At 31.2% G+C, this 14219-nt stretch overlaps 1 long non-coding RNA gene across 1 annotated transcript; it reads right to left on the reverse strand.

The window, feature by feature from the left end:
- Positions 1 to 8971: 8971 nt before the first annotated feature.
- LOC112766843 (uncharacterized) lies at positions 8972 to 10601 on the reverse strand. Its single transcript, XR_003184581.3, has 2 exons — positions 10155 to 10601; positions 8972 to 9402 (listed from the first exon to the last, which is right to left on the reverse strand). It is a non-coding gene; the product is annotated as an uncharacterized lncRNA (long non-coding RNA).
- Positions 10602 to 14219: the final 3618 nt, after the last annotated feature.

The raw sequence follows: 14219 nt of genomic DNA on the forward strand, positions 1-14219 counted from the left end.
TATTTGTTAAAGCATAATTTATTGCATATGTAATTGAAAATGGTTCATCATCTTGTTCCATTAGATTTTTTCTGTGAAATTTATAAGCCAAACTTATAGATCTTCCAAGATTTTCAGTTGATAAAGGTATAGCATATCCAAGATGGGCGTTGAATTTAACATTTACATTTGCCAAGTTTCCATGAACAATTCCAATTATTTGGTCTATTGGGTCATCAGTAATTCTTTTGTCACAGATTGCTAGGCTTATTGGTGAATTAATTCCTTTCATATATGTAGATTTGATTAAGACTTGTATAGTACTAATATGAATCCATCCAATTTTAGATCTTTTTTGTTGATCCTTAATTTTCTCGATCTGTTTACTTATTTCTCCATCATTTATCAAAGCTATTTCAAGTTCTCCATTGGCGGATTTTATCTTTATAGGGGCTTCAAGTTGAATTTTTCCATAGTATATTATATTTTTCCTATTAAAAACTTCTTTTAAAAGGTTCTGTTTATTAAAATTTTCATTTGATTTGAGATTTAATTCTGTTTTTAGAACAGCCTGTTTTTCATTATCTAATAAAGCAGTTAATCTATAATAATCTGATTCTTCTGTTAATTCTAAACTTTCTAAATAATTCATAATTGAAAGACTAGGATGAAGATGTACCTTTCTGGAGAAAAACTTCCTTTATTTAGTATATTTTACATGAGGTGTTCTTATCTCCAGAGGGGAGATTGTAAATACTAACTCCAGAGGGGAGTTTAGAACTATTTTTTCCTAAGGGAATTCTTCCTCAGACCATAGAATCGCCTTGGCAACTTCCTCCTTGCTCTCCTAGCATGTGAGTACTCTTTGCCTCCTGCTTTCTATTTTCTGATGCTTTCTATAATTGCCTAAGCAACCTATTTATAATGGTTGGGTCTGATGAACAATTCCCATCCTTACCCTTCTTATGACGTCATTGCTTACGTCATTGTTTATTATCTTGCACCAGCTACATTGTTGGTGCTCTATGACCTAAGCGCTTACGTCACTATGCAATGATGTTGAGAGATGCTTCAGATGTGCTGTCTTCCTCTTTCATTATGTGACCTTCAGATGCGTTGTCTTCTTCCTTTATCATGTGGGTTGATTCCGTTTTATTATTGCTTTCTTCAGATAGCTCTGAGACGCATAGCTGGCACTTGTGGTCTTCTCTGTCTTTTATCAAATAGCAGAGATTCCTCTTTATCCCTTCAGGGAGCTTTTCTAAGAGTCCAGATAAGTTGTAGAATGCTGATTCAAATTCTACTAAGAGTCTCATCTCTCTTTCTTCAATTTCATTCCTTTTACTAGACACAAGCAAAGTATTTCTGCTTTTATAATTAATTCTTGTGTGAGATTCCCTTGTTATCTTTTGAGTTCTTTCGAAGACCCTTGCTAGTGTGCTGGCTAGCCTTCCTTCATGACTGTAGATTGTTAAATCTTGAACTTGATCAATTGGTTGAAAATTTCCTGGGAAGACGGACATGAATATTACTTGGTGTGCTGGAACCAAGCATTCTTCTTCTTCATTAAAAATAGGTTGACTGTTCGTAAATTTTAGGGATATATCCCTTGGATTTACGTTGTCAATCATATTTTTAAATCTCTTCACTGCATCAACGAATCCTGCAGGAAACTCACTAATAATTTTTAGATCATTAAAAATTAAAATTGTATCAATTAATCCATACTGGAAAAACTGATAGGTGTCCGATGGGGATGCATCTGGAAATATAACCAGCTTTGTTAGCTGTTCTTTGGCAATAGGATAATATCCCAAAATTGCTCTTCTTTCTTCAGTCCAGTTTAGGACTATATTAAGGGTTTCTCTGAGATTTGATCTACAGACCCTTTTCTTTTCTTTGATTTCAGCCCTTGTAGGAATGTTTCTTATTATCCCTGTTCTCGGGGTTTGAATTGGAGCTTTATCTGCTCTTTTTAGGGTTTGCTCTGGATGAAGAGCTTCATATTCCCTGAAAGATTCCTTTGCTTCTTCCAGTGTTAAAAACCCTCCTTTATGAATTATCCTTGATTGATGTGTAAATGGTGCTGCTTTTTCCCAGGCATCATATACTCCTTTCATGGGGCCATTATAAATTACATAATATTTTTTATCTTGGGTGGATTTTTTGATAATTTCAGCAATTGTTTTATTTTCTGGAATTTTTTCTTCACCTGATTTGTCCACCACGCTTAGCTGGCTGAGCTCTGATGATTTTGGTTGTTGTGTTGATTTCATTGCTTCGATGGCCTTCTTGAGGGATTGGATCTGTGTCCTTATTTGCTGACAATGCTTGCATTTTTCGAGTTCTTGTTCGTATTTCTGAATTTCTTGATCTAATGCGTTGTAGACGAACTCCATTCTCTTGTTAATGTATCTGCAATAACATTTTTGTCACCCTTAATATATTCAATTTTTATTGGATATTGTAACAAAAATAATTGCCATCTTACCAATCGTCCATGATTATAATCAACTTTTAAATTATATCGTATGAAACCTGTTAGGTAGCTTGAATCTGTCCTTAATGTAAATTCTCTGGGTAGTAAATCAATTTTCCATTTCTTAAGAGATTTAATTGCTGCTAGAGTTTCCTTTTCATGAGTGGTATATCTCTGTTCTGTTGGAGTAAAAGTCCCTGAAATATACCTGCAAAGTAGTTCCTTTGGAGAATTTTTAGAATCTAGTGATTCTTTTCCTTGCTCCAAACTTTTTATAGCTTTCTTAGCTTTTAGACATCCTGACCAGGTTATGTCTGAAGCATCTGTTTCTACTATTAAGTAGTCATTTTCTTCTGGAATATAAAGTTCTGGAAGTTTTTCACATAATTCTTTAATCTTTTGAATTTGCATACTATCTTTTTCATCCCATTTCCATTCTTTTTTAGTACTTATTTTTGGAAATAAGCTTTTAGTGTATTCTGTTATATTCTTTAAGAATCCTTGATCAGAAATATAATTTATACACCCTAAAAATCTTTGTAATTGTTTTCTATCTTCTATTTTATTAGGAAATAAATTTACCTTTTCTAGGACATTTGGCTGAAGTTTTAGCTTTCCTTGAGTGGATAGAATTAATCCAAGAAATTCTATTTCTTGTTTTGCTATTCTTGCTTTCTTTTTGCTAAGAACTAATCCTTTTTCTTTACATCTTTCTAAAACTATTAATAATTTTTGAAGATGATCTTCTCTATCCTGTTTTGTAAAAATTAGTATATCATCAATGTACACTAAAACAAATTCATTTAACTCTTTTAGATTTTCTTCCATAAATCTTTGATAAATACCTGGAGCTTGTTTTAATCCGAATGGCAATACATTCCATTCATATAGCAATACACTTGTTGATTCTTTTGTTGGACAAGTAAAAGCAGTTAGTTTCTTTGTTTCTTCGTCTAAACGAAGTTGCCAATATCCTGATTTTGCATCAAGAGAGGAAAACCAAGTTGCTCCTTTGATTTTTTCTAAAATAGAATCTTTTCTTGGAAGTTTATGAGCATCACCAATAGTTGCTTCATTCATCTTCTTATAGTTAATAACCATTCTTCGTTTTCCCCTTTTAATTTCATTATTGTTTTCGACATAAAAGGCTGGAGCCGCATGAGGACTTTTACTTAATCTTATAATTCCTTTTTCCAAAAGATCTCTACATTCTAATGAAAACTCTTCTCTATCTCTTGCGGAATAAGGGATTTTATTTGGAACATTTATCTCTTTTGTTGGATCTTTTAATTTAATGCTTACTAATTCGTTATTTGTATTTTTAATATCTAAAGGATTTTCAGCACAAATTTCATCCAAAAGTTCTTCTATCTTTATTTCAAGATTATTTTTTGGGATATTTATTTGAAAGTATAAATTTAAATAACATGTCTCTAATATAGAAAATATTTTAAATTTTAAGATCTTATCTATAGTAGTAGTTGGTATTTTTATACGTTTTGATTTTTGATTTATTGAAGAATCGTATGGAGCTTTTAAAACTATATATGTTAGTTCTTGAATGAATGGATGATATAGCTTTAAAAAGTTATTTCCTATGATAAAATCCATTCCAGAATCTAACATGTATATAGATGGAACAATGAACCTATAATTTTGAATAAAAATTTCAACCATCTCTGCCTTTTGGTCAATTTTATGTATTGATTTGTCAGCTATTCTAACTCTTAATGGTTTCTTTAATTTTTTCCAATCAAGTTTTATATTTGAACTAGCAAAGCATTGTGTTGCTCCAGAATCTATGAAAGCATTTATAAATTTTTCTGTTATTTTTATAGTAATAAATGTAGCATTATTACTCAGTCTCTGAGTCTGTTTCCGAGACATATTCAAAAATATAGTCTAAGTTATCATCAGATTCTTCTAAAGGTTCCATGAAACAAGACTTAGCAATTTCTATTTGTTTAGTAAGATCCTTTTTATCTTTCTTTTTCGGACATTCATTTGCATAGTGTCCTTCTTCTTGGCAATACCAACACTTACAATTTTCTTTTTTATTTGGGCAATAATCACTTTTTTGTCTCTTATTTTTATTGTTATTTCTAAAATACCTCTTTTTTCTCCAGTTTGGATAGTATTTTCTTTTTCTAAATTGATATTTTCTTTTTCTTTGAAAATTTTTATTAAGACCATATTTTTGAGGTATCTCTTCATTATCCTGACAGCAAATTCTAATTATATTTGCAAATCTTTTTTGAGTTGCTTCTTGCATACAACGTTCTTTTATTTCCTCTCTTATTGCAGAGGTTGCCCCACCAAAATTATTTTCAATTGTTCCTCTATTTATTTCTCTTATAAATCTTCCCATTATAAACTCATTAGCAGGATATGGAAGTTTTGTTATATACATACTAAGATAATGATTTTTATCTTCTTCTTTTAATTTGTAATAATGTATTCTATATTCACATATATAAGACTCCACATTACATAAATCATATATCTGAATATTAGCTAAATGGTTTTTTGCTTCTTGATATTCTTTATTATAGACTTCTTGTTTATGATCTATAATATTTTTTCCAAAAAATTCTTTATATAGAATCATCATTATATATAATATCTTATCATAAGCTGTTGTTTTTGTTGCTAATTCTTCTATTATTTGGTTTTCTATTGATGTCATATAATCTCTTATAGTTCCTTTAGTATGAAACCCTATGTAATTCCAAATGTCTCTTCCAGACAATTCACTAAGTTTTGGGTTGGTAAAGGCTTCTAATAAAAAGGAATTTAACCAGTTTTCGAAAATTTCTTTTTCATTCTTTTTACAGTCTAAATCGAGCATTCTATCTCCTTCCATTTCCTGGATTTTAGGAACATATTTTGATGGTATTTTTGTATATTTTGAATCTTTATTTATAAATCCTTTTTTAAAAGCATAATTATCAAAACCTGTTTCCCATTTAAATTGAGATTGATTATCCTTAGATGTTCCAGCTTCATTTTTTACTTGTATTGGATTTGCTGGTTCTTCGTCACTTGAATAATCTAGGATATGTTCTTCATTTTCTATATTTTCAGGATTTAATTCCTCTTCTATTTGAAATCCCTGTTCCATAATATTATTTTCTTGAGCCATTTTTAATTGTTTAAAAAGCATTGTAACTTCTTCTAATTTACTTTTTTCCATTAGGTGACGCTTTTCTTTGTGAAGAGTTACGGTTTTAGGTGAAAAGTGTAGCTTTAGAATGTGTGGTTAAGATTTTGCCACATAGACAAATCTTTAAAATTGCATCTGTACCTTAAAAATGTCCATAACTTAAATTTAAAACAAATTTGTTTGGACAAAATTTTTTATTTTTGAAGTAAAATATAAAAAGATATAAAAAATTCTTTTATCAATAATAAAACATGAAAAAAAAAGAATAAGAACATTTTGAAAAAAAAAATGAAAAAAAGAAGTAGAAGAAAAAAATATTGTAGAAAAATTTTCGATATCACGGGTGAAAAATTTTGGTGCTATTTTTGTGTTTGATAACTTCTAATTAATTAAGAAATTTTTGTATTACCGTTAAAAAATTTTAACGTTAAAATTTAGAAATTTTTTGTGTCATACTTAAAAAATTTAGGTGCTATTTTTTTGATATATTTTACACAATTTAAAATTTTCTATTTTTTCTTTTTCAATATTATCATCTTCTGGTTTTCTTTTTCTTCTTCATTTTTTTTTTGTTTCATTTTTTTATAATTTTTTTATTTTCATATTCTTAAAAAGAATAAAAATAAAAAAATTAAATAAAAAAAATAAAATATTATATAATATATAACACGAAAAGATAGGAGAAAGAGAAAAAAAATAAAAAATATAACAATAATAGTAACCATTAAAAAATACAAAAAAATGAGAAAAAAAATACAAAAAAAAAAAAACAAGTACTTGGTTTATGCATATCGTACGAGTAGTTTTTGTTGGCAACGATATTTATTACCAAAATTTTTGGATCAAAATATTTAAATTGTTAAATTACACAGTTGGTCCCTACACTTTTAGTAAAATTGCAAATTAGTCCCTACATTTTAAAAGTTTATAATTGAGTCCCGAGAGAGAATTAAAATTTGCAATTTAGTCCCCGCTGTTCAAAAAGTGTTTGATTTACAGAATATTCTTAAAATATTCTGTATTATGAACATGTGAGCTGCACATGTTTGCAATAGGGACTAATTTGCAATTTTAGTCAAAGTATGTGAACCAACCGTGTAATTTAACCATTTAAAAATGACAAAAAATTTCCTAGACTATCTGAATCCACCCTACGCCTCCCCAGCTCTCTCACTCTCACTTTCTCACTTTTCAAAATGGCACCCCAACCCCAACGCTCTCTGTCTCTCATGCAAGATTTAATTCATGGCAAACTATATGTGACTAAACCCTAATTCCTTAGACCTTTTTAGTCTCCTCCAAAATTCATTAACCGTCAATTCCTTGGTCACTTAATTCCAATTAGAGGGCAAAGTTCAATTCTAGTTATATGCCACAAAAACCCTAATTATCCAAATATAAGAGGATTATATATCACGTAAAATATATATTTTCTAAAACTAAATAATATATTTTTCTATTTTAAAATAAAATAAAATTTAAATCAGAATTAATAGGAGATTGCGTGCTTGCTTCTTGGAGAGTTGGGGACCACTTGATTCCTTAATAGTCCACGCCTAACTTGAGAAATCTCAAGTTAGGCGCAGCCTTGACAGAATTGATAGAGAAGAAGTATGGACTATTATACATCGTTGGAAAGCTCAGGAAGTTAGCTTTTCAACGCCACTAGAATCACGTCAATTGGACCTCTGTAACTCGAGTTATTCAGGTTTGAGTGCAGAGAGGTCAGGGTTGACACCATCATTCGCCTTCTTCTCTTTTTCTGTGGAAACTCCATCAAATCCATCCGAATACTACCTAAAATAAACATAATTGCACACGACTTAAAGAAGCATCCATAGTGGCTAAAAGATAATTAATTCTTGATTAAACTCTACAAATTAAATGCGAATTCACTAGGAAAAGGTAGGAAAGATGCTCACGCATCATTCGCCTCCGTCATCGCGCCGAATTCACTAATAAATTGAGTTGCTATTTTTGTGTTGATTTGTTACTATTTTTTCTTAGACATTAAATTGTTCGCTTTGAGCATGCTTGGGATTGGAATTGTTCTCTTTCATTTATCGTTGGTGTTCAGTATTGGGATTGGAAGAGAAGAAAAAGTTGTCGGATGAAAGAGGCGAGATGGAGGAAGGAGGCGAGACCCGACTCGTGAGCACAAATGTGGTGGATCCGGCGTAGTGACGGTGAACCAAGGTGAGAGATAGAGAGCGGTGGGGTTCGGTGTCGTTTTAGAAAGTGAGAAAGTGAGAAAGTGAGAGTGAGAGAGTTGGGGAGGGACGGGTAGGTTCAGATAGTCTAGGGAGTTTTTGGTCACTTCAAATGATTAAATTATACAGTTGATCCCCATACTTTCACTAAAATTGTAAATTGGTCCCTGTTGTCAAACATGTGCAGCTCACATGTTCAAAATATAGAATATTCTGAGAATATTCTGTTAAATCAAACACTTTTTGAACGGCAGGGACTAAATTGCAAATTTTAATTCTCTCCAATTATAAACTTTTAAAGTGTAAGGATTAATTTGCAATTTCACTGAAAGTATAGGGACCAACTGTGTAATTTAACATATTTAAATTAATCAAAATACAATTTAAATTTTTAAAAATGCAACTTGTATTTCGCAAGTGTATAAATATTATAAAAAATCTTGTAAATCATAGTCTGTGTTTTGCAGGCAAGGAAAACAATATATATATATATATATATATATATATATTATAAAAAGTAAATCATAACCTGTGTCATGTAGGTAACAAAAATTAACAAATGATATTATACACAAATTTTAATCTATATTTTGTTCTAATACTGTATCAATATAATTACTATGTGAAAATCTATTTTAAAGTATTTTACCAAAAAAATTTTACATTAAAAAAAAATCAGCCTTTTAAATGTTCTTTATTCGGGTAATTTTTTTTTCTCTCTCCATTCTTTTTTTTTTCTCCAATTTTTTTCCTGGTTAGTGTACGACTTTGTCTTACGCTGTATAAGATTGCTGTCTAGTCTTGTTTTAAAGAAAAATGATAAGGAAATTCATATGATAATGATTACAAATTTGCTAATTTAGTAATCTAAAAAGAGGGTCAAAACTTTCGGTGCAATATGTCAATATTTCGTTTTACTATCGACCAAGGTTTTGAAAACCGGACCGGTCATTGAACCGCTCTAATCACTGGATTACTGGTTTATTGGTTTAACCGGTCTAACTGTGGTTCAACCGGAAAAACCGTTCCTTAATAAAATAATAAATAAATTATAAATAAACATCATAAAGTATCTTTCAAATTTAAAACCCTATATAAAATATCACCAACTAAATGTAATTAATCATCAAAATACTCAAATTTACAGCAAATATGTTGACATTTAACATAATTATACTTTCTTTAAAAATAGTTGGATTGAATTGCAGTGCACAAGTTAAAAATAGAGAATATAGCCTTAATGTAGCTAAGTCAAAAAGTAAAACAAAACAGGATTCTTACGCTTGTAGGCTTCAATATAATCATTACCATACAGAAGAACTTTCTTCAAGGGATTTATGGCAACCAAAATTGTACAAGATATGATTAACAAGGTTAAATTTAAAGAACACTTTCCAGTTGTCTCACTGAGTCCAGCTAGATGAAACAAACATCACTGTGTACTATGGTAATTCTAGATCAAATCTTACTTTTCCATCAGGCAGTAAAACAACAGACTCAGTTCCAGAAGATGTTATTATCTTCACCAGCTCCCAATTCCCATTTGAAAGTTGAAGCCAACACTAAACCTTCTGAAACAATGAACTTCAGAAGTAAGGGAAAGAAATAGAAAATTCTAAACTATCCATGTCTTACTAATAATGAGAACAGAAAAACTCAATCTCTTGAACTCAATAATTACATCAGTTATTCAACTAAATAATTGCATCAGTTATCATAAACTGATTTCAAAGCCTAGAAGTAGAGTGAAATTAAAAACATGAGGCATATAATCAATCAAAAGATCAATTGCAAATTTTTAACAAGAACAGCGGTTAAGAACAATGAAATTAATAAATCATTCACGAAATTAAAAACAGCAGCAGCATTCAGCAACAAACATTTAGCATTCAGCACAAACAGCATTCAGCAACAAGACCATATCTGAACTCAACAATCAGCATTCAGCAACAAACATTACAAAACATTAACCAATAATCACACTAAACCTCCAACCAGCAATGACAAAATAGCAACAAACATTAGTACATAAACACTCCAAAATAGTGATGACACTAAACCTGCATCCAGCAACCAGCAATTACAAAACAGCAACATTATCAAACATTACAAAACATTACATACAAATTTGAACAAAAATTCCAGAAATTAAAAAGAACAAGAAGAACAAAGCATTCAAAAATTAAACAGAGCCATCACTTATCAGTAAATAGAGCAAATTAAAAGGAAGAAGCGAATGCGAAGCAAAATTAAACAAACCCATCAGTAACCAGAAACAACATTAAACAGAGCCATCACTCATCACTCATCAGTAACCACTAACCATGGCAAAATTAAAAGGAAGGAGCGGATGCGAAGCAAAATTAAACAAACAGAGCCAGGGATGGGGGCAAGGAGAAGGAGAGAAGGGGGCAAGGGGCTCTCAGCGCTACCGAAGCTTTGTTTCTTTTTTCTGGGTTGTAAACGAAACGGCGACGAGACGACGGCGAGCTGCTCCAAGGCTTGAACAAAGAGGCCAGGGATGGGGATGACGTGCCGCGCTAGAATAGAGGTCCTGGGTTTTGGCTCGGGAAAGGGGGAAGGAGGAAACCACGGAGGCGCCGACAACCACGCACGGCGGTAGTAGAATCATTGAGGAGGAGGCTAGGGTTTTGGTTTGTCAGTATTGTGAACTTTGCTTTAGAAGGGGATGAGATGAGTGTGGCATTCACGAATGAGAGAGGGGTGTTGGGGGAAGGAGGTGACCGGGTGAGAGTGACGCGTTGCTTTTCCTTTTTTTCTTTTTTCCAAAAAACTCCAAACCGCGTCGTTTTTAAGGAACCAGTCGGTTTCCGGTTCGGTCCAACCGGCCGATTTTTGATCGGTTCAACGGTTTTTAAACGGTTCTTGACAGAGCGGTTATAGATAACGGACCGGATCATTTTTGTTGCCGGTTCCCGGTTGAACCGGTTCGACCGGCTGGTCCGGTCCGGTTTTCAGAACATTGCTATCGACTAAATGACTAACTTTCGGTGAATTTTTCCATAATAGGGCACTATTTGTTTTTATTTTATATTTTTTGTGATTGAAAAATAATAACAGAATTAAAAAAACAAAAAATAAAAAACTACTTAAAAAATAAGACAGTCTCGTTGAATATTATTTTTAAATTTTTTTTAAGATAACAGAAGATCTACTTAATGAATATGAATTTTTATCGTCGTCTTTGTCATGATGTTTGCTACTTTGTCTATATCTCTTAAAATTAACTGGAAGTCAACACACCATTTTTAAGATATGATGTCTCAAATTTTTAGCACCAAAAGATTAATAAAATTAGAGTCATCTTGAAAATTATTGACAAGAGTAAAGGCATCAACACAATTTGTTTTATAAGTAACATTTTTTTGTCCTAAATCTCAGGTTAAAAAGTATTCTCTCCAAATAACAAACAACTCTCCTTACAGAATATTACGACTCTCAATCGTTCTTAAATAGCCTCATTGTAAACTTTCAATCCAAACTCTGCTAATACAAGCAAAACCAATATCAGGATAACTTGCTTTTATTTTATATTTGTCTATGTCAATTTTTTTAAGATAAAAATTGATAATTAAATTTTTTAAAATTTTAATTTTAGACTAATTAATTTAAAAAAAATAGTAATGAAGTCTTTTAAAATAGTAAACAGTGAATATATTATATTTTTTGTGAATTTATTATGTAAAACTTAACGAGATGTCTATGTGTAGCATTAATTACAAAATGACGTGTTTATTTATAGAAAATAGTTATAAAGATAATAATTTTGGCGCAAAATTTCACCTATTTCATTAAGGTTCGTTGTAAACAGAGAGTAGTTGATAATTGTTATATGAAAACTCAGAAGATAACAATGTTTCATTATCCTAAACAACATCATCTTCATGTTTATGTAACAGCAATAGAATATGTGTAGATAATAAAATACAGACAATTTCGTATCATTACACACTATTAATTGATAAAAAGACGTAACGTGTCTACTATTTATCATTGTAGTGAATCTAATTTATACTTTATTTTTTTGAAGATTAATTAGTTCGAGATTAAAATTGAACTTAATAGTCACTTTACTTTTTTTTTAAGACCCAGGAAAGCAATTTTAAAAGGAAATTTTTGAGAAAAAACAGTGACTTTTTCTATTTTAACGAGTAAATTGTTTTTTTTTTCATCTTCATTTGTTTCTGGAAACCAATAAGTAATACTGGAGTTAGGGGTGTATATGAGTCGGGTGAAGCAGAATTCGTCTTGACCCGGATCCGACCTTAAATAATGATCGGATCTATTTTTGAGGCTCTTACTCGACCTTAGACTTAGTGAAATCACATTACTTTCGGGTCACACTAAAATCAGATATAGACTGATGAAGTTCGGGTCATGATAAATTTTATGTCAAAATATTATGATACACTTATTTATAAAGAAAAAAAAATCATACTTGTTACCGAGAAGTTGATATCCATATTTGAATTTGAATTTATTCATAAATTCTAATTTCATACTTTTTTAATCTATTTTCTAATTCAACAAGTATGATTAAAAGCAAAACAATAAGCTTATAATTAATATAACATAATATTGAAATTAATTTAAAACATATATACTTTTTTTAGTACCCTTAGCATATACATGGGGTCGGGTAAACCCGAGCTCTCCTTGACCCGGACCTGATCCTAAATAATGACCGAGTCTATTTTTTAGACCTTTACCCATTTCTAAATCTAGTGAAATCACACCAAATTAGCTCTCAAAATATTCGAATCCAAGTCGAATCTTCATATCAAGTCGGAAAATGTACACCCCTAACTGGAGTAGTACAAAATTATTCACATAGACTCCGTTTGTTTGCGATCTTAACCCGCCATAGACAGAGACACAAATACAGAACAATACAAAGATATGAAGATACATAAAATTTTTATTTTGTTTGACAATACCATACACTACAGTACACAGAATTCACATTTATATCAAAATGAGAAATTTATCTTTATCAATAACACCACTATATCCACTGCCACCATCATCCACAACCACCACCACCATCTATTACCATCATCACTATCACTATCAGATTTATCATCACCATCATCATCTATAATTATAAAAAAATTTATTGTTGGTAAATTTTTTAATAATCACTATTTATCTAAAAAATGACAAAGAAGGCAGAGACAATAATCACATTAACCATAATCATAATTAAAAAAATTACAGAAAAATGATAGAGACAAGGGAGACGGTGAGAGTGACGAAGGAAGGTGCTACGATTTGCTGGGTCAAGAACGATAGACTGCAACGACACTATAGGACTTGCTGTATAGGAAGGGCTGGACGGTGCTAAACTTGCTGTGTCGCAAGGCTGGATGGTAACGGCGAAAAATTTGGAAGAGTGGCGACAGCGATGTGGAAGCGACGCAGATATGAGAAATACAAGGGAGGAAGAGTGCATAGAGAGAGAGAGAGAGAAAAAGAGGATTTTCGCAAGAGAAAGACATGGGGACGACTATATCAATGGTGGATAGAGAAAATCTAAGAAGAGGAGAAAGAATAGAGGATCATTAGAAAGGAAGAGTAGAAAGAAGAATTGAGTGAGATAAATTAACGTAGGAATAAGGTTAGAATTTTTAAAATTAATTAAAAATAAAAATAAAAAAAGTATCTTAATTTAAAAAACACACTAAAAATATATATTTTGTGAATATCTATATACTACCATATTTATTATAAATTTATGTTTCAATAAATAAATAATAAATATGTACCAACATATTTATGTATTAGCGTATGTGTCTAAACAAACAGACAGAGTCTTATTGTTTAACTAACCGGCCTGATCTTGAGTGCTGGCTGCAAAGTTCAAATCCAAATTTCAAACTAACCGATAAAGTTTAACTACTTTCTGAATTCTATATAGATTTTTCCTTTTTGTTAAAAAAAGAGAAAGCTGAGGGCCCCTTGTCTCCGAAATGTGGCACCACTAATTACACTTGCAGAGATTCACGTGGTATGGTATCCCAACTCGGCAACTCCCTCCATAAACATGAGTATAATAAAATAAAAATAATAATAGGATTATTTATGGTTATGTTTGGTTTAAGAATTAAATACAGGTTGGTTTAATTTATACGTGGCCTCCACCTGGTTCTTATCTACCTTCGAACGGAAAGTTCGCTTCGGCTTTGAGTTCGAGAACGACATCTTTCCGATGCTACATTTACTTGCCTCAACTCAATTGAAGACAGGATAACCGATAACGGATATCATATTTCACCACTATAGTCCAAAGCGTAGTAATTCTAATTCAAACCCACTCTCATTATGTATGTACAGAGAACAACTTGAAAATATAGTATTTTACTAGACA

The sequence above is a fragment of the Arachis hypogaea genome, chromosome 17 (assembly GCF_003086295.3).
Source record: "Arachis hypogaea cultivar Tifrunner chromosome 17, arahy.Tifrunner.gnm2.J5K5, whole genome shotgun sequence".
NCBI lineage: Eukaryota > Viridiplantae > Streptophyta > Magnoliopsida > Fabales > Fabaceae > Arachis > Arachis hypogaea.